The following is a 24,501-nucleotide window of genomic DNA, read 5'->3' as shown; positions in this document are numbered from 1 at the left end:
GGTACAGCATCATGTTTGCAATAATAAAAACTTGCATTCATAATTTCTGTAGAAATTTCCCTTCAGAAAATATTTGCAATCGCACTAATTAAATCTCGAATTTTTACTAGTCAACAGTGATTCCTAATAATAAATGCAATCATTATGCTTAATTGCTGAATTTACAGTATTTTTATATGATCACAGTCATCTAAAATATGTGTTGTGCATATAGCAAAGTGTTTGACAGACATAAAAGCCTGTAACCTTGGTCTAAAGAAGAGTAATTAATTATTTGGTGTAGATAACATTTATACTCTGAACTCAGATATAATTGAAATCTTGTCAAGTGAATAAAAAAACTATGATTTATGAAAACATTTTAATTTAGTGAAATTTATGATGATTTACATGATAAAGAGGGAAATGAATTATAATTTATAGTTTGATAAGGTGCATGTCTTTCCCTTTTTGTAAGCGAAAGGTTTGTCTAATTTGAAGTGGTTTGTTGGCTCTTTAGGAGTTCAAATAAGAGCAGAATATTTAACATTTCTTGCTCAAACTTTCTTAATATATTCTAATAGATGCCTCTATCAGTTTTTGCTTGAGCTTTTTGGAAACAGATCTTTTATAAAAGATGTGAAGTTTTGAATGGTAATCTCTACTGTTCAGTTGATGAGGGGAAGGACCTGTGAAAATGAAAGATTAACAAGCATTCTGAGAGCATTGCATGGCAATACATAGTCCCCTACCGGTTAAAAATCCATTGTACTGGAACAATATGCTATTAACTTGATCTATAACTTGTCATGGTGTAAACTATATAACAAATATCAAGTCAATATCTTCGAGCATGACGAAAAAAGTGTGGAAAACTTATTATTTAAGTGAATTTTCTAAGTCCGAGGACCATAGCTCTGCACAAAATCATCAGAACGGAAATTCAAACTTGATCTGTACTTGTCATGATAAAACTATATACCAATTATCAAATCCATATCTTCAAGTGACGAAAAAAAGTGAGGAAAACTGATTATTTGAGTGAATTTTCTAAGTCCAAACACCATAACTCTGCACAAAATCATCAGACCGGAACAAAATTCGAACTTGATCTGTAACTTGTCATGATAAAACTATATACCATTTATCAAATCAATATCTTCAAGCATGACGTCGGTAGGGGACTAATAACAGACTTTTTACATGCTTATGCAAATTTCAACCTTTTTTTCTTGTCAAGCTTTCATACAAAAGTCTTGATAATATTGTTCTTGGTTTTTTGCTTTTTAGCTCACCTGGCCCGAAGGGCCAAATGAGCTTTTCTCATCACTTGGCGTCCGTCGTCCGTTGTCGTTAGCTTTTTACAAAAATCTTCTCCTCTGAAACCACTGGGCCAAACTTAACCAAACTTGGCCACAATCATTATTAGGGTATCTAGTTTAAAAAATGTGTCCGATGACCCCGCCAACCAACCAAGATGGCGGCCATGGCTAAAAATAGAACATAGGGGTAAAATGTAGATTTTGGCTTATATCTCTGAAACCAAAGCATTTAGAGTAAATCTGACATAGGGTAAAACATATTATCAGGTCAAGATCTATCTTTCTAAATTTTCAGAAAAATCTGACAGTCTGTTGTTGGGTTGCTGCCCCTGAATTGGTAATTTTAAGGAAATTTTGCAGTTTTTGGTTATCTTGAATATTATTATAGATAGAGATAAACAGTAAACAGCAATTATGTTCAGCAAAGTAAGATCTACAAATAAGTTGTCATGACCAAAATTGTCAGTCGTCCCCTTTAGGAGTTATTGCCCTTTATAGTCAATTTTTAACAATTTTTCGTAAATTTTTGTTATCTTTTACAAAAATCTTCTTCTCTGAAACTACTGAGACAAATTTAACCATACTTGGCCGTAATCATTATTAGGGTATCTAGTTTAAAAAATTTGTCCGATGACCCACGCCTTCTAACCATCATGGCGAACTTGGTTTAAAATAGAACATAGGGGTAAAATGCAGTTTTTGGTTTATATCTCTGAAACTAAAGCATTTAGAGCAAATCTGACAGGTGGCAAAAATGTTCATCAGATTTAGATTTATCTGCCCTGAAATTTTCAGACAAATCCGACAACCCGTTGTTGGGTTGCTGCCCCTGAGTTAGTAATTTTACAGAAATTTTACAGTTTTTTGTTATTATCTTAGATATCATTATAATATCTAATATCTAATACTATTAATTATGATTTTAACCTTATTTTACATGATTTCCAAAGCATCAATAAATACAGGTGAGCGACACAGGCTCTTGAGAGCCTCTAGTTTGTAGTTGTTATGATTATAATCTTTTGTCAGGCAATGAATGATAGAATTTTTTAGAAGACTTCACCAGTATTTATATGCAGTTAATTGAATACTCACATGATTACTTATGCATATACTTCTTTTATAGTATATGTATCAGTCACAGATAGATATCAAAGAGTTTGCTAAAGTCAATCTAGGGTTGTAATGACCTTGCTGTGTTGTTAGAGATTTTATAGTTTTTGTTTGTAGAATTTTTAGCAACTATCAAGGAGAAGAACAGCGATTAAAGAGCTGTTTTTTGGGGTATTTTGGTTATTCAACTCATGAAGTTTTTGCAGTGTGAACATCTGCCCAATATCCTTTTTAGCTCACCTGGGTCAAAGGGTCATGTGAGATTTTCTAATCACTTGGAGTCCGTCGTTCTTCGTCTTCCCTTAACTTATTCAAAATCTTCTCCTCTTAAACTATTAGGCCAAATTGAACTAAACTTGACCTCAATCATCATCGGGTATCTAGTTTAAAAATGTGTCTGGCTAAAAATAGAACATAGGGGTTCGCGCAAGTTTTGTCTATTATCTTGAAAACCGCTATGAATAGAGAAAATCTGACGTGTAGAAATGTTCAAAATGTTGAGATTTACCAACTATCCATTTAAATCAAAACTGTCAGATGACTTTTGAAAAGAGCTATTTCTCTTAAAGGATGAATTTTATGAAATTTGTTCATTTTTAAACTATGTTTTCTGAAGGAAAAACAACAGTTATTTAATTGGTGAAGTACAGTGAGTGGGATGGCTGCTGCCAAGTTTCCATGCAATAGCTTATATACTGTTCAACCAATGCTTTTCAAATTTTTATATGTTGATATTAATGACAAAATGGAGGTCAATATCAATATTGGCAATTTTCCCTTAACCGCTCAGGAGAAATGGTCCTTGATAAATTGGAAAATGGCACTTTATGTCGTTTCGTTCAATGAATTATGAACCGTTCAGGCAATGCTCTTAAAATTTTAATATGCTGTTACTGATGACAAATGGTGGGCAAGTTTAAAATTGACAGTTTTCTTTTTTGTCGTTAGGAGTAATGGTCCTTGATATATTGGAAAATACACATTTTTTGCATTTTTAACTATTATCTTGAAAACTATAAAACATACATAGATACTTTGAATAGCAAAAATAATCTGCAAGACAAGATCTACCAACAAGTCAAATTTTGCCTAAATTGTTAGTAGACTTTTTATAGGAGTGATTGCCCTAAAATAATGATTTTTAGAGAGAAACTGGAAACAAAAAAAATGATCAGCAATATAAGATCAACAAAAAAGAAATTTTAGTTATGAATTATTTTCTAGTCCACAATGTTGGAAAGTGTCCTTGTTGAGATGCACATAAGCTTAGGTGAGCAACACAGACTCTTTAGAGCCTCTAGTTACATTTCTGTCTGAAAATTCCTTATTTACTTTAAGCAGTTTGATACATTAAGAAGATTATTCAAAGAAATTCTAATGTTGTGGTGTAATGATAATCAGTCTTGAGAGTTTTAAATAGAAATTTTTGGTCAATCATTATGTACGTGTATTTGTAGTTAATGACAGATGATGATGCATCATTTACATTCATTCTTCTATCAACAGTAATATAGGATTTTGATTAAAGAAATAAATTTTGATGTATGAGCAGTATTTCCTTTTCCAAAAAGATAAGAATAGTTATTTATCCTTGATTTTTAAAATAAAAATGCCACTTATCACATAAATCATTGACAAAATGAATATTTTTCTAATATTTGGTATGGATGGAATATTATATTTTAAGGAAATTTCAGTTTTTAGAAACTAAGGTCATTTATACTTGTGTTTGTAGTCTTGATGATTTTTTTTCTATGATCATTTGTAAAGGAAAATGCTTTATTTTATCATGTAAAAAGAGAAGATTTTCATTATGATTACTGGTTTGTAAAAGGAAGAAAATTTTAAGATATGTTGCACTATTATTTGAATACTAGCTGCAACATCTTGGAGTTTTGGTATATCATCATCATTACTGCTTGTCTATAGTTCAGTAGTTGTTGAAATATGTTCATAGATGATCTGTTTGGCTCCACTGCACCACAGCAGAGGACATAGTAATAATATTCATTCTTCCATCCATACATTGCAGCCTGTTTCTCTAAGACCTTATGTTCCTAAAGCTTTCATTCCAAATTGGATTGTTTGTCATCATGTGTACCTGACTGTACTTAACTGCCCTTTTGATTTTGTCAATTTTTCCAGTTGATGGGACATTCATTATTTTTGGTCTGATGAAACACAATGGGGATTACACCTTGTGGTGTTGTACACGGATTTAAAGTGTTGCATATTCTTTTTCATCCCATTTTGATGTATGAATTATGCATAAGAATTAAAACAGATTTAACATAAAATTTATTGTTGAGATTGAGATGTAACAATGCAAAAGAGGCTTTTAAAAAACTTCAATGTTCGTGTCATGGAATAGTGAAATTGTCTCCCCTTTTGGTTCTTCCAATTTAGGATTCAGTTAGGATTCTATACAAACTTTTTGTGACTTTTTAGGTTTTAAGGGGCAACTATGGTTTTATGTTTTATTAATCAGAAATTGCAGTATGTTTTTCATGGGACTCAATGATTTGTCAACAGGTTCTCTGTAGCTCTTACCATTTGAATGCATACAGGAACAATATTTGTTTTTTTTTAATTGATCTGTTTTCATGTGACCTTAGCTTACACAGTAAGTAAAACATTCTGACTCTGTGCCATGAGATTTTAATTCTTGATGATTTAATGTAACAATAAAAATTCTCATCATACAAAATTCTGTATCGCACAAACCTCTGCCAGTAACGGATCCAGAAATTTTCATAAGGGGGGGGCACTGACTGCCTAAGAGGGGGCCCGCTCCAGTCATGCTTCAGTGATTCCCTATATAATCAACCAAATTTTTCCAATAATAGGGGGGCCGGGCCCCCTGGAAAACCCTCTAAATCCGCCTCTGTCTGCCAATACGAAATAATTTATAGCTGTGTTCTTAAATGTAGGTGAAATATGAATATAGTAGTAATTAATAAACTATTCAGAATTAACTTATGATATTCTTAATATATATTAATTACACATTTTTTTATGTACCTGGTCCCACAGTTTATGTGGGAGTTCTTGTCATACTTTTATGTCTGTATTGTCTTCAGAATAAATTATTCAGGCAATAGATAAGCAAAGTTCCAATTATTTTAACATAAGCAGCTATTTATCTATTTCTATGTCTAAGGTAAAACTTATTTAAATAGACTGCTAAATAAGTTGAAAACATTACAGCTCTGCGTAGGTTTTAGTTTAACACATATTCATTTTATATAATTATGTTTATGCCCTGTCTAGGATGGTAGGGGCATTGTGTTTTCCATCTATGCATCTGTCTGTTGATCAGTCTGCCCATTCCATATTTGTTTAAGGTGGTTGACCATGAAGTTGTTGTCATATTAAACTGCAAATTAGTACACATGTTCATTATGATGAGAACTTTTTCAGTGTTTTCAAAATAAGGGGTTTTGACTTTTCACCCAGATTTCATAGTTCACTGAACATTTTTAAAATGTAATAGTGTTAGCTTGGAATAGTGCCCTATGGACACATATTCTTGTTCTACTTCTAAAACAAAATTTCTAAGATAAATGTTTTACTTGACCTAACTAATATTGTGATTTAACTGTAAAAATAAATGATTATAATTGCACGAATTTATTGTCCAAGAATGAATGTGACCAATGAAATTCAACTATACTTTTGTCATAAGGGTAGTGGGGAATAAGAAGTATGGAGATGTTGTATGATTACCAAAGAAACAACTTTCCAGATAGAACAAAGAAAAGGATATTAACAACTGTAGGTATTTATAGCCTTTAGTGAAAAACTCGTACTGTATAGAAAGATATTAAAGGCCCCTTCAAATCATACTGCATAGAAAGATATAAAAGGCCCCTTCAAAACCCATATCTTATAGTAAGTTATAAAAGGCCCCTGCAAAACCCATATCTTATAGTAAGTTATAAAAGGCCCCTTCAAAACCCATATCTTATAGTAAGTTATAAAAGGCCCCTTCAAAACCCATATCTTATAGTAAGTTATAAAAGGCCCCTTCAAAACCCTCACTGTATAGTAAGATATGAAAGGCCCCTTCAAAACCCATATCTTATAGTAAGTTATAAAAGGCCCCTTCAAAACCCATATCTTATAGTAAGTTATAAAAGGCCCCTTCAAAACCCTCACTGTATAGTAAGATATGAAAGGCCCTTCAAAACCCATATCTTATAGTAAGTCATAAAAGGCCCCTTCAAAACCCATATCTTATAGTAAGTTATAAAAGGCCCCTTCAAAACCCATATCTTATAGTAAGTTATAAAAGGCCATTGCAAAACCCTCAATGTATAGTAAGATATGAAAGGCCCCTGCAAATCATACTGTATAGAAAGATATAAAAGGCCCCTGCAAGAATCATACTGTATAGTAAGATATAAAAGGTCCTATGGAAACCCATACTGTATAGTAAATTATAAAAGGCCCCTGCAAAATCCATACTGTATAGTAAGCTATAAAAGGCACCTGCAAAATCCATTTTGTATTGTAAGCTAAATGGGGCCCCTGAATAGTAAAACCCATTATGTATCGTAAGCTATATAGGGCCCCTGAACAGCAAAACCCATACTGTATTGTAAGCTAAATAGGGCTCATGAATAGCAAAAAGTGAAGTAATTAAAAAGGGACAACTAACAGCCTGTTTGAATTAATAACCTTAAATGATATATACTTATGACAACTAACAACAATCATTTAAGTCCATTTCATGGACATCAATAGTTTATCACTACAATCTAGTCAAATATTATCAACTACATTTGAGTAACCTTGACCTTTATCTCATTTGAGATGTTGTTTATAAATATTTTTAAGCCAGTGGACTAGACATTTAAATGATGAATTAAACCAAGGTCATACTTTCAATATTTTAACTGGTGTAACCTAAATAAAAGTGCCTAGAGTAGTAGGTTATTATATTATTATATAATTTGTTTACAGATGACCACTATTTTTACAACAATATTAAAAGATTAACATTTTCTTTCACAGATAGCTAAACTAGTTAAATTTTATGTTATATTGTGTGCTGCATATAATGCACTAAAAGGACGTTTTTAAACAGTTTAAATATTCATGGGCTGCTATACCAAAAAGTCAACTGTTTTGGCCTGTTTTAAATGTTGTAGGTATATATAGATGATTCGTTCTCAATATGTCTGTATGTCTGTCTGTCCAGGTTAGGTTTAGCTTTATGTTCCAGTTCATTTCTTACACCACTTGGTCATTTCAAATATGACCTTCATCCTCTTTATAGGGTCTTAAAACCTGTTAACAGACCATGGCTGCTTTAACATAAAGTATATTATATGGTAAAACCTGTTAACAGACCATGGCTGTTTAACATAAAGTATATTATATGGTAAACCCTGTTAACAGACCATGGCTGCTTTAACATAAAGTATATTATATGGTAAAACCTGTTAACAGACCATGGCTGCTTTAACATAAAGTATATTATATGGTAAAACCTGTTAACAGACCATGGCTGCTTTAACATAAAGTATATTATATGGTAAAACCTGTTAACAGACCATGGCTGCTTTAACATAAAGTATATTATATGGTAAAACCTGTTAACAGACCATGGCTGCTTTAACATAAAGTATATTATATGGTAAAACCTGTTAACAGACCATGGCTCCTTTAACATAAAGTATATTATATGGTAAAACCAACAAAAAAATTATAAGAATTTTGGAAAACTGTTTTGGGGACCAATTTGTATCAAAGTTTGATGAAAAAGTACATTTGTAATAGACTTATGATAAATGACCCTATCAGCAATAAAATATTGACACAACAATGAAAAAGAATAGACAATTTAACCCAAACAGGCCTCGGTGGTCTCGTTGTGTTCGCCTCAAGTGCGGGAGGTCGTGAGTTCCAACCACAGTTTGGTCAAACCTAAAACTTGAAAATTGGTATTTGCTGCTTCTCTGCTGAGACTATCAGTTCCCTGTTATACCATTGTCTCCTTTTTTTTCATAAAATTTATTTTCTTGTGAACTTCCCACGTAGAATTAAATAGTAATCACCGATAAATAGTTCAAATATGTTTTCTTTTTTTGTGCTAAGTTTTCATTTAAAATATCTCTGACATCTTCCATTTGGAAATACTAATGAAATCCAGAGATATATCTTTTAAAGTGGAGGACTATAAAGGAGAGCAGCTTTCCTAGGCCTTCACCTTTGACTGAAGTTCCTTGTCGTGTTTTAGCCATTTCTGTCACATCAGTATTGTTAGAGCAAATATTTTGAATTTTTGTATTTTATAGATATAAGAAGATGTGGTATGTGTGCCAATGAGACAACTCTCCATAGGACTGATTTACAAAGTAACAAAAACTATTATCATCACGCCTTCAACGTAAATGTGTTTTATTTACGATTAGATAACTATTGTTTGATCAGGTTTTGTAATAATTTATATTCAATAGGTGTTTATTTATGATAATAGAGTATCACTTGGAAAAACCAATGAATGCTCTAATAGTAATTCTTCACCAAGTTGATAATCCTATAAATTATCGTTTCTAGAAACCTTGTCCTACGCATTCACTTCAGTGATATATTATTGCCACAAAATCTTCCCTTTTATTATTATAAAATCCAAATGGAGACACTGAATTCCTTATGTCCATATGAATAGTTTAAGGTTTGGTACTGTGTGATCAAAGTGAAGAAAAAGCAAAAGTATGTGTGATGTCGTGACTGTATCTTATTTTTACATATTTTTAGATATTACACATAAACTTGAATGATTTATTTATAAAGAACAAATTTGGTGACCCCTATACATTTATATCAAGAAAATGAAAATTTTGGGAACAATAACATATGACCAAAGACAAAGAATGTGAGACATAGGGCAGCATTAACTACTTGTTTAAAGCTTTATATTTCATTGAGGTAGAAGACCGGCATCTGGGCTGCTTCATACCTAGTTTACAGATGCCTAATGTTATTAAGTTTCCATCTTTTATATGTGTCAACTGTTCTTGACCTCATTTTCATGGTCCAGGGACTGATTAAGTTTTGTTTTTTGTATTTTTTTGTCATGTGAATTTCTCACTATTTATGAGTAAGAGGATACCTGTATTTGGCAGGTATATGGGTTCCTTGCAAGGTCTACATGTCTGTCGGAAAGGGTTCACCTGACCTCAACCTCATTTCATTTATCAGTGATCAAGGTCTGTGGTTAAAATATATGGTTTATAGAATGATTGCAAGGTGTTTATGTCTGTCTGGCAATGTTTGTCTGACCTTGACCTCATTTTCATGTCAATTTTTCATGATTTGTGTCTTTTTCTTGGATACTGCAAGCAATAAATCAACTATAGTTGGTGTATGGAATGCTGATAAGGTGTACATATCTGTCAGACAGGGTTTATCTGACCTTGATTTCATTGTCATGGATCATTGATTGTTATGTTTATGCGATACTTGTAGTAAAACCTTTGATTTCACCTTTATCCTAAAGTTCAGCGTGTGCACTATTGTTTTTGAAGAAAATTTGTTTGACAAGTATTAGAGATTTAAATTCAAATTATTAAGTATTTTTTGCAATATTTAAGTGCATCCTATATATTTGTACTGCTATCTGTATGATATTCTGTTTGCCTTATTTTCAGAGAGTACAAAATTTACTTGTATATTTATTTGATATTCATATGCAGTTCGACATGCGCTAGTTGCATGCAAAATTGACTACTAATCAATAAGACAGACCATTTACATACCAGTTATATTAAGAAGATGAGACATTTCAGGGTGTCCACTCTTTTTTATGCTCCACCTAGGGGCATTATGTTTTTCGGTCTGTGCGTCTGTTCGTCTGTCCGTCCGTCTGTCCCGCTTCAGGTTAAAGTATTTTGTCAAGGTAGTTTTTGATGAAGTTGAAGTCCAATCAACTTGAAACTTAGTACACATGTTCCCTATGATATGATCTTTCTAATTTTATTGCCAAATTAGAGTTTTGACCCAGATTTCACTGTCCACTGAACATAGAAAATGATACTGCGAGTGGGAATCCTTGTTCTATGGACACATTCTTGTTATTCTCTGAATTTGAGATGTTGCTTATTCAAAATTTTCTTAACATTTTAGGTATAAATGAAAGGAGATGTGGGGATATTCATCGATTAGACAGCATTCAAACGACAGTTATAACATAAATTATGATATTTTGGTAGATTTTACATATAATAGTAGTGGATAACTTTGCTGTTTCATTTTTTGGCGTTTTTTTTTTTTGATTTTGGCATAAAGTAGGTTTGTGCTTAATTAGTTGTATCAGCCTAATAATAATGTCATGAATGTAAAGTTGGTATGGTTTTGACACTTGAATTACTATTATGAAAATAAGTAGAAAAAGTTAATACAAAAATAATAGTATTGATAGATTAGAATATATTTAATAGCAATGATTTCATAGTAGAACTGAGGGAGAAGGGTAGATTATATTTGAGGTTTACATTGTTACAGATGGTTTGTTCACGTTTCTCCAACATTTGAAAATTAGACTAAAACAACATTAAGGATTAGGGGATCCTCTTAAGGACTGGTATCTTGATATTTACCTGTAATTCATCTGTATCAGTTCTTAACTAAAATATTGTAAAAAGTGGTATTGTTTTAAGATCATATATATTTAAACATTAATAAAAATATATTTTTTCTTTTACAATAATTGGTTTTTCATATATTTTTGGTTGAATATAACCCGAAAATAATATGTTATTATTTATATCCGTTTTTGAATAACAACATTAAAAAGTTATTCAACAAAAACAATCCATAAATAAATAAGGAAAATTCAAACATTTCTACTTCAACTTTGAAAATTTCATAAAAATTTATCAAGATATAATCTCAAAACTATTTTTTAAAAAGAAATGAATTTTAATTGAAATAACATGAAAATTGAAATGTTCTTTGACTGTACCTCATTCTGGTAATTTATTCTATTACTTGATATGTTTTAGTATTTGTGTTACATGTAGATGTCCAAATCTAAAATGCTGTTCAACAACGAAGTTTTATGTACGTATATAGTCATTGAAAGCTGTTGTCTTCTACTGCGAAGACCCATATATGATCTACCTGGTCGTTCTGTTTGTGTATCATAAGAGCAGAAGTCAATGTACTTGGCATGCTGTCTTAAGCAGATGGAAGAGTCAGTCGTATATCTGTTCACTTTTTCCACGAAAGAGGGAGAATACAAATTCGGTACATCACAACGTGAACTATAGCGTGTTTAACTGAGGGAACTGGCTTACTGAATTGTGAGCTACAAATGTACTCCATTTGTCACGTAAGCTTTGGACAATTAATGCAAGCTGACTAAAAAATTTAAAAATACTACATCTTTGATAATAAGCAGCGTTTGGTACTTTTATATAAGTTTAATGACTCAAGCTATTATGAATTCTTAAAAGCTCTCAGAAAATGTGTATTTTTATTCAAGATCGCAACATTGTAATCAATAATACATTATTATGGAAAATAGAGAAAATCTTGGGGAAACTATTTTTTTTTAAATATAAAAACCAATTATTGTAAAAAAAATATATTTTTTGTTGATATTTTACAAAAAATCTTAAAACAATAAGTACCCTTTTAATAATATTTTAGTTAAGAACTGAAACAGGTGAATTATAGGTAAATGTCAAGATGCAAGGACCCCCTAATCTTTAATGTTGTTTTAGTCTAATTATCAAATGTTGGAGAAACGTGAACACACCTTACAAAATTATACTGATTCGGTAATCAAAATGACTTATTAGTAACAATGTCTGATCATAATTAATGTAACTGTTTCTATTTTCATTAAATCAAATTGAATTATGCATGGACTAATTTTATTATTTTATTATGATCTTAACTGAGAATACTTTATATATGATAATTGAAAAATCTTGCATTGATCTTTTGGTGAATATTTTATTTTGTTGTGTTTTTATTTTGGCACTTTCACCTTGGAATGTTTTTTTTTGTTAATTGAAAAATGCAAGGACAAATAGTTTTCAAATTCAAAAGTCCAGGAATTGCTTTCTATCACTCAGTGCAATTAGAGTATTTTCTTCTGAGTGCAATGAAGCCGTATACTGAATGTACTTGCTGCAAAGGTTAACCAATTAAACCTTACTGATAAAACATCTGTTAAATAGTGTCTAACAAGTAATAACTTATATTACTAATGCTAAGTATAGTAACATCCTTCATATGTCGTCATTCTACAGTGACAATTTGTCAATTATTGCCTTGTTTTGGACATTTATTTCAATTTGAGTATTACATCACAACTTCACCTTGTAAGAATATTTGGTTGATATATAACTAAGGGGAAACAATTTTGATTTTCATTTATTGGTTATTGATTGGCTAATATGAAAATGATAAATGTGGTTATTGATCTCTTCATATTTTTTGGCAAATGGCAGGATGGAAAATATGTGGTTATTGTGGTGTACTTGTTTACCTCATAAAACTGTTACATAATTATGAAAATCAATTTAGAAGAATTAAGTCCCAGTAATATATTCTGTTTTTTTTTTTAATTATTTTTTAGTTTCTCCATCAACAAGTAAAAAATATATTTAGGTTTTTGTCTTGTTTCAAACTAAGCTTGCTATTGTGGATTCATTTATTTTCATGAGTTCAAATTTTTGTGGATTGAGGAAAAATTTAATCTTCATGGATATTTGATTCCTTGGTTTGCCAAAGTATGCATAAAAGCTTATAGAAATATACCCATGAAATCAGAGAAAATTTGTATCCCAATAATTGTAATAAATCCACAGGCACAGAAGAAACACTTAAATTAAATTTCACAATAGCAAGGATTTCCATGAACATTTATTTTTGTCTCTTAATATTCCTAGTTTTTGTCGAGCCTGTGACAAAAGACTTTTGTCGCAGAAAGCTCGACTTATGGATAGTGATCTGGCGGCATTGGTGGCGGCGGCAGCGGCAGCTTTAACTAACTACTTAAAAGCTTAATATTTCAAAAGTGGAAAACCTGGATGCTTCATACTTTGTATATAGATGCCTTATGTTATGAAGTTTCCGTCTGTCATATGTCCATTGTCCTTGACCTCATTTTCATGGTTCAGTGACTACTTGAAAAAAAAGTTAAGATTTTTTGTAATGTTAATTTCTCTCTAATTATGAGTAATAGGATAACTATATTTGGTATGTGAGTACCTTGCAAGGTCCTCATGCCTGTCAGACAGTTTTCACTAGACCTTGACCTCATTTCATGGATCAGTGAACAAGGTTAAGTTTTCATGGTCAAGTCCATATCTCAGATACTATAAGCAACAGGTCTACTATATTAGGTATATGGAATGAACGTAAGGTGTACATGTCCAACTGGCAGATGTCATCTGACCTTGACCTCATTTTCATGGTTTAGTGGTTAAAGTTGAGTTTTTGTGTTTTGGTGTGTTTTTCTAATACTATATGTAATAGGTCAACTATATTTGGTGTATAGAAATATTTTACGATGAACATGTCAGTCTGGCAGGATTTTATTTACCTTGACCTCATTTTCATGGTTCATTGTTAATGTTAAGTTTTTGTGTTTTGGTCTGTTTTTCTTAGACTATAAGCACAAGGTCAAATATATTTGGTGTTTGGAATGATTGTAAGGTGTATATGTCTGTCTGGCAGGTATCATCTGACCTTGACCTCATTTTCATGGTTCATTGGTCAATGTTAATTTTTGTCGAGCCTGCGACTTTTGTCGCAGAAAGCTCGACATAGGGATAGCGATCCGGCGGCGGCGGCTACGGCGGCGGTGGCGGCGGCGTTAGCTAACTTCTTAAAAGCTTTATATTTTAGAAGATGGAAGACCTGGATGCTTCATACTTTGTATATGGATGCCTCATGTTACGAAGTTTCCGTCAGTCACATGTCCAATGTCCTTGACCTCATTTTCATGGTTCAGTGACTACTTGAAAAAAAAGTTCAGATTTTTTGTAATGTTAAATTCTCTCTTATTATAAGTAATAGGATAACTATATTTGGTATGTGCGTACCTTGCAAGGTCCTCATGCCCGTCAGACAGTTTTCACTTGACCTCGACCTCATTTCATGGATCAGTGAACAAGGTTAAGTTTTCGTGGTCAAGTCCATATCTCAGATACTATAAGCAATAGGTCTAGTATATTCGGTGTATGGAAGGACTGTAAGGTGTACATGTCCAACTGGCAGGTGTCATCTGACCTTGACCTCATTTTCATGGTTCAGTGGTTATAGTTAAGTTTTTGTGTTTTGGTCTGTTTTTCTTATACTGTATGCAATAGGTCTACTATATTTGGTGTATGGAATGATTGTAAGGTGTACATGTCTAGCTGGCAGGTGTCATCTGACCTTGACCTCATTTTCATGGTTCAGTGGTCAAAGTTAAGTTTTTTATAATACTATATGCAATAGTTCAATTATATTTGGTGTATGGAAATATTTTATGATCTATATGTCAGTCACGCAGGTTTTATTTGACCTTGACCTCATTTTCAAGGTTCATTGCTCAGTGTTAAGTTTTTGTGTTTTCGTCTGTTTTTCTTAAACTATAAGCAATAGGTCAACTATATTTGTTGTATGGAAGAATTGTTAGCTGTACATGCCTGCCTAGCATGGTTCATCTGACCTTGACCTCATTTTCATGGTTCATTGGTCAATGTTTAGTTTACTTGGTTAATGTTAAGTTTATGTGACAGTTGTAATAAAGCTTTATATTTAGGACTATCAACATAATATCAATGATTAGTAAAGAAGGCGAGACATTTCAGCGTGTGCACTCTTGTTCCTGTTTAAGTTTGTTTCTTAGATACTATATGCAATAAGTCAACTAAATTGATCCATTGAACGATTATAAGGTGTATATGTCTGCCTGGCAGGGTTCATCTGACCGTGACCTTATTTTCATGGTTCATTGGTCAATATTAAGTTTTCATGGTTTGGTCTGTTTCTTGTTTACTATAAGCAATGGGTCAACTATATTCAGTGTATGGAATGATTGTAAGGTGTACATGTATTTCTGGCTTGGTTTATCTGACCTTGACCTCATTTTCTTGGATCATGTTAAGTTAATGTGATACTTGTAGTAAAACTTTATATTTAGGACTATCAACATAAAATCAATGGTCAATAAAGCAGACAAGACATTTCAGTGTGTGCACTCTTGTTTTTAAATATGAAGAGAGAATAGAGTGAACATTTTTGAAAACTAAAACTGGATTTTGATGAACTCACATATGAACAATATGACAAGGGGGATACCCGTCAATGAGACCGTAATACAAATCAAAGGTTAATGAAAAAAAACATCTATTCATCTTAGGGGCCAGCTGAACCCTGCCTCTGGTGCAGGATTTTCTCACTGTGTTGAAGACCCATTGGTGGCCTTGGGCTGTTTTCTGCTGTTGTCTCTTTGACACATTCCCTGTTTCCATTCTTAATTTTATCTGCATGTGAAAATCATGTGTGCGTGTCTTTTTGTAATCTATAGTAGTATGCCGTTATTTTAGTGTTAAGTGCATTACTTGTACTTAGTTTTATTGTGTATCATTAATCTTTTCAGAGGTTGTCACATGTCAGATTTCAATATTTTTTGTTGGTTTTGTATTTTGTGAATTTGGTGTTTTTGGGGATTTTTGATATTGCAATAGTAGAGCTTGATTTTCCTCCTAAAATTTCATCTGTTCAAGCTGTGGGTACAAACTTGGGATCCCTGGCACAGTAAGTCCCTCCTCAACTCATGCAGCCAATGAATTGCAGTTATATTTGTACTAGGTCAAGGGATGCACCATTATACTTCCCAACATCAAGAGTCATTTTACCATAATGACAATTTCCAACATCAAAGCCTAGCTAGTATCTAAATCTTTTTTTACCACCTGGGTTATTCAGTTGGATTCCAAATATTAGCAGTTAGGCATTATTTTCCACCCGAAACTACATCTGCCAGGGTATCGACTTTTAATGTACATGTGTTCTCATCTACCTAAGTTATAGTAGAGCATTGGCTTACTATGCCAGTGATTCCTGGTTTGTACTCCATCTGGTTCAGTGATTATTTTAGAGGAAATAATTCATTACTGTTACAATATTCTCTGGTTAATTTATTCACAACTTTTTTACACTATGTAAAGATTTAGAGTTTGATATTTTGTATTGGCTGTCATTGTCTTTAGATGTTTTTTGTTTATTTGAATACTGTAAATTCAGAAATTATTGTGTGCAATTATTATTGTGATTTACAAAGAATGGACAAAAATGCCAGATTAATTATTGCGTTTTGCAGGAAAATATGCATTAAGATATATGTATCAGATATCAGAATGCGAGTACTTATTACTGGGATACTCACCCAGTCGCATTATTCACATAAATTAAAAACCTGGCAATAATTTCTGAATTTACAGTATTTGGGTTTCTATCTGATTGTTGTATACCCCACACCTCTTTTTATTCCTTGAATATACATCTATCTTGAAAACAACTAGAGTATAACTTGTGCATGTTACAAAGAACCCATTTAAATTGTTGAATGTATAATTTAAGATTTCTGATGCACAATTTGCTTAAAACATTTGCACTGGAAGACAAGTGCTAACAGTACTGAATTTGAAATATGGCAGCTAGAAGGCCAAACTAATATTATAATAATTATCTTTACATTGCATCCTAAATTCTTATTTTATAATTGATAATTTTAAAGAATCTAGGAGGAATTACAATAGAATTGTTTATTTTGAATATTGCCAAAATCAGCCGTAAAAGCCTTGGATACTTCATCATAACGTTCATTTTGAATTTTTTACAAGGGTCATTTAATTGTTTACATCATTTTAGACCCTGTTTACTTTAGTAAAAAAGATCAATCTTTAGTCTAATGTAAACGGGAAAGATCGATCTTTAGTCTAATGTAAATGGGAAAGATTGATCTTTAGTCTAATGTAAATGGGAAAGATTGATCTTTAGTCTAATGTAAATGGGAAAGATTGATCTTTAGTCTAATGTAAATGGGAAAGATCAATATTTAGTCTAATTAATGTAAATAGGAAAGATCGATCTTTAGTCTAATGTAAATAGGAAAGATCAATATTAGTCTAATGTAAACGGAAAAAATCGATCTTTAGTCTAATGTAAATGGGAAAGATCGATCTTAAGTCTAATGTAAATGGGAAAGATTGATCTTTAGTCTAATGTAAATGGGAAAGATCGATCTTCATTCAGACTTTAAAAGTCCATATCCTGAGGTGGTTTTAAAAAGATCAATCTGAAGTCTAATATAAATGGGAAAAAGCGATCTTCAATCAGACTCCTGAGGTGGTTTTAAAAAGATCGATCTTTTTTTAATCAATTTATCTTCAAGTGTAAACGATTAGATCATTTGCGATCGATCCTTATAAAAGTGAAAGTGTTATATTTAGATATGAAAATAAATCTGTGCATGCATGGTAAACTTGGTATATCCTAATAAATGTCTGCCTCTAGGAGTTTCATCCATATTCTACAATAATTTGACAGAACATGAGGATAAGACAAGTTAACAAAGAAATATATTCCGACATTTTTGCTAATATTGATTACAATAAGTAAATCCTATTTCTTTTCAGCAAATTCCTCATCTACAAACGAAATGACCTTCTCTTATAAGTGATAGTCTTCTCACATTTCTTTGTTTAATGACTTGTGAAATGTGAATCAAAAAGATAATTTATAATTGCATAAGTGATTCCAATGACCCAACTATTTCCTGAAATGCACATGTTATCATATTCTATTTATTATGATTTTTTGTTTTACAAAATGCAAGGTTATTAGGTCAGACTGATTCTTTTTATATTGCAGTGTAAACGCACTAGACTTAAAAAGATTGGTTCAGATGCTTGTGCAAATGTAAACACCAACTGGTCTTTTTAAGATCAATTCAAATAAAGATCTGTTCAATGTTGTGCAAGTGTAAATGGGGTCTAACATAACTTTTAAATTTGAAGCTCCACTTTTCCACTTTTCCTGCATAAACAAGGGACCTGAAAGACACTGGAGCATCAATATAGACAACCTGACTATACAAAGACTAATAAGTCTTCCTAACTGGCTTTAAGGAAAAACATTCCCTGGGATATATTCTTATACAGCCAACCCATTATGTTTAGGTAATAATTATTTCATTCAGGAATTCAGGAAGTTTTTATTATAAAGTTCAAATGATTTGTCTTCTTTTAAGATTTACAGAAAAATGTAATGTAAGACCAATGTTTAATTATCTGGATCTGATTGATAACAATGGTGATAAAAGTATAATTGAGACCTGTGTTTCCCTAGATCTATATTTACTTTTTCTTTTTTGAAAAGTTTATTATGTAAAAATAGGAAGATGTGGTATGATTGCTTCTTATAGGTATTTAGTTTAAAAATGTCAAGTAAAATTGAGATATTTTCTTAAAATTTGGCATCGTTTAAAAATTTTGATAAAATATTTACCCTAGATGACTTGGAAGTATCAACAAGGAGATGTTCTTAATTTTTTTTGACAGTTTTGTCCAAATCTACATTCCAACTTATGATCTCCAAAAAACGACAGTTAATTCAAACCTTAAGTTATGCTGCTGCCAGTATTTAGTCACAGACAAAGTGGCAGAGGAGTAAGCACTACTCATTTAGCCAATCATTAAAAACAACAATAATTAAATGATAAATATTAATACTGTACTCTTAACATATCCTGGTCGTATCTAGATTTAGACTGCTACAATACAATAAAATATGCCAGATAAACATGTTGTTGACATGGCATGTCACTTTGATGTTGTGTACTCTGATAATAACATCATAGGAAGAAATATTTTAAACTTAGGTGCAGTTTATTCTATAGATTGCCAAAAAGTATTGAAACTTGACAGGAATAAGGAAGGAAATGAGAATATGTAAAGATTTTAGTTATATTTAGGTCATATAAAATTTAAAAAATCATCCATAGATTTAATTAAATAATTTTTATACCTCGTAAAAATTTTGACGGGATGTACTATGGTATACAAATGTCCGGCATCTGTCTGTCTGTCTTTCCGTCTGTCCGGCGTCCACATGTCGCACCGTAACTTGAGAACGACTTATCCAAATTTCATGAAACTTAACATAGTTGTTTCTTATGATGGTCAAATGATCTGTATACTTTTTGGTGAAAATAAGATTAAAACTTTTTGAGTTACAGGACTTTGTAACTAAAACAGGGGGGTGTTTTTTTTCACATGTCGCGCTGTATCTCAAAAACGATTTATGATTATTGCTTAAAACTTTACATACTTCTTAGTTATATTAATCTAGAGATCTATATACTTTTTGGTGATAATTCAAAATTTTATTTTTATTTTTAAGGTTGATTGGATGCAGGTACATTTTTTTATAATTTTAAATCAAGAAACTGGATGAATAACACTTTCAAGAGCTAATTAAGTAGACTAAATATTTTTTTCCAATTAAATTGAGTTGACCTTATTCAAAGGGGGTAAAGGAAGTTGAATGCTTTGACATTTAAACAAATAAATTGGTTCTCTTTGCTCATGTGAGTATTTTTTTGTAGCTTTTAGAATATGAACAATAGATGTTTGGTAAAAGGTCAATTAGAAAGTTACCAAATAAAATATCACAAAGATCCAAAAGACATCTATAGGTCAACATACAGTTTTTAATAATGTATGACAACAAAACAGTTTTGTTGATGGTCAATATTTAGGAAAATACTGTGAATTCATTATTATTCGTGGGATACAAATTTTTCATGAATTTCGTGGGATACAAATTTTTCATGAATTTCGTGTGTATAAGTTTACCATGAATTAAATGTTTAACGAAGTAGGCATTTTCCGTAGGCTTGCATGCAGACTTTTGGAAAACCACAAAATCAAATATCCACGGAATTGCAAGCTCCTCAATCCACATAAACAAATGAATCCACAGAAGTTGGTTTTAGGCTTGCATCTATGACTGATTCAATGTTATTTAATGATGTGCCAGAAAAATCGGAAGTTCTTAATCAACTCTGTCACCTGTAATTTATGATGTTATAAGTTGGTTAAATGAAGTCATAAGTCAATAATAATTTATCACTACATGCTTAGTAAAAAAAAGTCAACTATATTTGAGTTACCTTGGTCCTCATTTCATGTATGATGTCTTAAAATTGTTAATTTAAGTTATCTATGGACACGTGTGTTTTTTTGATGATGGTTAAGAAATGCAAATGATGAAAAATGATTACAGTCGAACCTCGTTATGTTGAAGTCGAAGGGACCGGACCAAAGTATTTGACTTATCCGAGGTTCGACTCATCTGAGGTCTAGTGTGTCGCCATAAATTTGGGAATGCATGAAACACGGTATGAGATCTATGTAAACTATATACATTGAACAGTGTGCCTTTTTCGATATGACACTTTATGATTGTGTATTCAATCTCCATATTTTTAAGTCCTTCATAATAATTAAACACACAAGTACAGATACAAATCATGCACAAATAAAATAAATAGTCTACACAAATATTTACAAAGGTCAGTGACTATAAATTATGAAATCACTCCTGGAACGAAACAAGTTCTAAATGGTCTCTGATGAGGTCGTCTGCTTTATATTAAATTATTATGAATTCATAATTGTCTTAATCCTTTTATTTATTTTTATTAATGAATTTTCATTCTAACAATTCATTTAATCTGGGCTTGGGTCATTTAAATTCGTATTGTTTTTATGTCAGGTGAAATATGTTCAACACAATAACGTTCCGCTTGGACGATCAACAAAGGTGTTAATTACTGGTCACCATAAACATGTCATTTTAACTGTTAAACAAACAAGTATGTTTACTCAGCTTTAATCTCTTTTGAAAATGATTAGGTTACAAAAGAAATACATCTGATTTGAATTTTTATCTTTAGGTCTGCATCTTTCGAAAATTCCTACTTTCGAACTTTGAGACATAGGGTCAGTTTACATTAATTTTACATCGATGGGACTATAAAATTTACTTGACTTAACGAAGCATTCGAATCAACCGAGTTCGACTCATCAGAGGTAATTATGCATTGATCAAACAGGAATGTTACCAGGACCTAGAAATTACTTCGACTCATCCGAGTTTTCGACACAACGAGGTTCAACTGTATACTGGTATGAACTAAATGCTTACAGCAGTAGGTCACTTATATTTGTATTGTATTGTTAAATGGACAGTGACAAATGACCATTATAGGTACAACTATAGATTAAGGTGACAGATATTTCCTTATGGGTATATCTGAATCCTTCTTGTTCTTATATTGTGAACAATATTTATTCAAAGAGAAAAAGGGAAAACACAAACGACAATTCAATATCTAATTCCACAGATTACAATACGATCAAATGACTAAAACAGAAAATTTTAAATATTTGGATTTAGCAAAATTTATTTTTTGAATATGAATTAAAGTTTTGAATATTATTTCGCAATTTTTAAAATGTTGATATCAATCTTGCGACTTGATTCTGCATACAGAGGGAAATTTGCTGTTAAGCTGTCTTATTTCTGGTGAAATTCCATCTGTTTCGAAGCTAAATGAATAAATTAGACAGAATGGGTTTTGCTAATTGCTGAAGGCCAAATGGTGACCTATAGTTGTTTACATCTCCTTATTTGGTTTATTCCTTGAATGCCAACATCCTTTGATCTACCGACAATTTACCTGTAAAATTATGTTGGCGTTCGAGGAATAGGTGTAAGTAGTTATCACAACAAAAGTTCATGCTTATCAAAACAATCATACTAATAATTAAACAGATATGTAAATTGCAGGTAGTTAAATATAATTCATGTTTGTCAAGTTATTGAAAATCATTTTTTGCTGTTACTGCTTGAACAAATATGAATTCTCTTAAAATGAAACTGTGAAAAGTGTTGCATCACAAAGTCAACATGTGCATATTGTCAGGGATTCCAGTTTTCACAAATTCTACAAAAGCCTCTTTGGACTTTGAAGCTTTTTTTCGATATTTCTATAGTTGTGTGTGCTGCATGTAATATCCTCCCATATTACATGATGGAATTTCTTGAAACTTTGTATCTCATGTTAGATTACTATGTTTTATTTTATACAGTTTGTTCAGGATATTTGGCTTGGTTATGATATCACATCTATTTTTATTGTAAGTGATTCATAAAATAATATTGTTTAGGTGTTTATTATGTTCGCAACTCATCGGAAAACTTGTTACCCTATTTTATGGATTTTCTTGAAACTTTGTAGGGTTTCCAGATTGGAAGTTATCAAATTTACTTAATTATTTCTGATGCATGGTTTTTTAATGTTTAATTAATTGTCCAATTGAAATCTTCATATAGTTCATATTAACTATATAATATTTAAAATGATATGGAATTTAATAAATCTCTAATATCTTTTTTTCAATTTGAAATAATTGTATTTAATTAAAATGTCTTTAATATTTCTAATATGTCTGATGTTTATAAACATTTCATTTCCAAATATATCTTTTTATTTAATAAAAAGTAATAAAAATGTTTTAATTTTCTTTATTTCTTTAAAATTCATAATGATTTTAACCCTAAAGTCTTCTATTTTTTCTTAGCAAAAAGTGATAAAATGTTGCATTTCTATCAAGTTCACTAATCATTTTTAACAGTTAAATACTTATAAAAACACCTATTGTTATTATATAAACATCTATTGAATTATTTTTGTTGGCATTCAAGGAATAGGTAACATATAAAATGTTGGCATGAACACCCCTTATTTTTATACAGACAATTGATCTCATTTCCATCAATTGTAACAACAATATGATGATGTGTCACTGTCATCAGAATGTTTATCAGATATATCTATGTTACAATTTTGAAAAAACTTTAAATGAGCATACGTATGGAACCTAAAGAGATACAACAAATAAACTTATGATTATCAAATTTCATGTTTTGTAGTGAAATTCTGACAAAAAAGTTTTCTGCTGGATATTTTTCTCTGAAATTTATCTACAAATAAATTAGATTTTTCCAATATTTCATTTCCCAAATGGCACAATTATCAGTTGCACCATATAAACTATCTATGAAACTATTGCCTATGAATAACAATGAGTTTTTGGTACATCAATGAGATCGGAACCCAACAACAAAAATAACTAAAAGCCATCTAGAGGACAACATACAACAATAGACAGGTGTCTATAAATTATGTCAAGCTCTAAATCATCCTGAGTCCATTAAAGATGTGAATAAATTGAACAGAAACAATCAAAGATCTGCCATTAAAACTCATTTCTCAATATTTCCCAGCCTGTTGGTTGGTAATATTAACAGGAAAGGGCTTGTTGGGCAAATGTTTTTTTTATATCCATGCATGACTATCATAGCATCATTTAACTACAGGTTTATGGATTTTACTTACAAATGAAGAAATGGTAAATTACTTATTTTATGAAAAAAATTGATCATCACCTTTAAACATGTAGTTAAGTTGGTTTTGTTTTGTTGTTCTGTAAAAACTTGTATGCTTAAAATGAATATAAAGCTCTTTGATATATGCATGCTAAGCTTAAAGTGAAAATAAAGCTCTTTGATATATGTATGCTAAGCTTAAAGTGAAAAATAAAGCTCTTTGATATATGTATGCTAAGCTTAAAGTGAAAATAAAGCTCTTTGATATATGTATGCTAAGCTTAAAGTGAAAATAAAGCTCTTTGATATATGTATGCTAAGCTTAAAGTGAATATAAAGCTCTTTGATATATGTATGCTAAGCTTAAAGTGAAAATAAAGCTCTTTGATATATGTTTGCTAAGCTTAAAGTGAAAATAAAGCTCTTTGATATATGTATGCTAAGCTTTAAGTGAAAATAAAGCTCTTTGATATATGTATGCTAAGCTTAAAGTGAAAATAAAGCTCTTTGATATATGTATGCTAAGCTTAAAGAGAATATAAAGCTCTTTGATATATGTATGCTAAGCTTAAAGTGAATATAAAGCTCTTTGATATATGTATGCTAAGCTTAA

General features: G+C 31.2%; 1 protein-coding gene and 1 long non-coding RNA gene across 3 annotated transcripts in view; both read left to right on the top strand.

The window, feature by feature from the left end:
• The window catches only part of LOC127730543 (DNA mismatch repair protein Mlh1-like), a 176,397-nt gene that overhangs the window by 24,335 nt on the left and 127,561 nt on the right, over window positions 1-24,501 (top strand). The gene's annotated exons all lie outside the window — the stretch shown is intronic.
• The window catches only part of LOC127730564 (uncharacterized), a 41,622-nt gene continuing 31,981 nt past the window's right edge, over window positions 14,861-24,501 (top strand). Inside the window, exon 1 of the long non-coding RNA XR_007995155.1 lies at window positions 14,861-14,964. This is a non-coding gene — a long non-coding RNA (uncharacterized LOC127730564). The remainder of the gene's footprint in view (window positions 14,965-24,501) is intronic.

Source organism: Mytilus californianus, unplaced genomic scaffold, assembly GCF_021869535.1.
Source record: "Mytilus californianus isolate M0D057914Y unplaced genomic scaffold, xbMytCali1.0.p SCAF_2, whole genome shotgun sequence".
NCBI lineage: Eukaryota > Metazoa > Mollusca > Bivalvia > Mytilida > Mytilidae > Mytilus > Mytilus californianus.
This window is presented reverse-complemented; position numbering and strand designations above follow the sequence as displayed.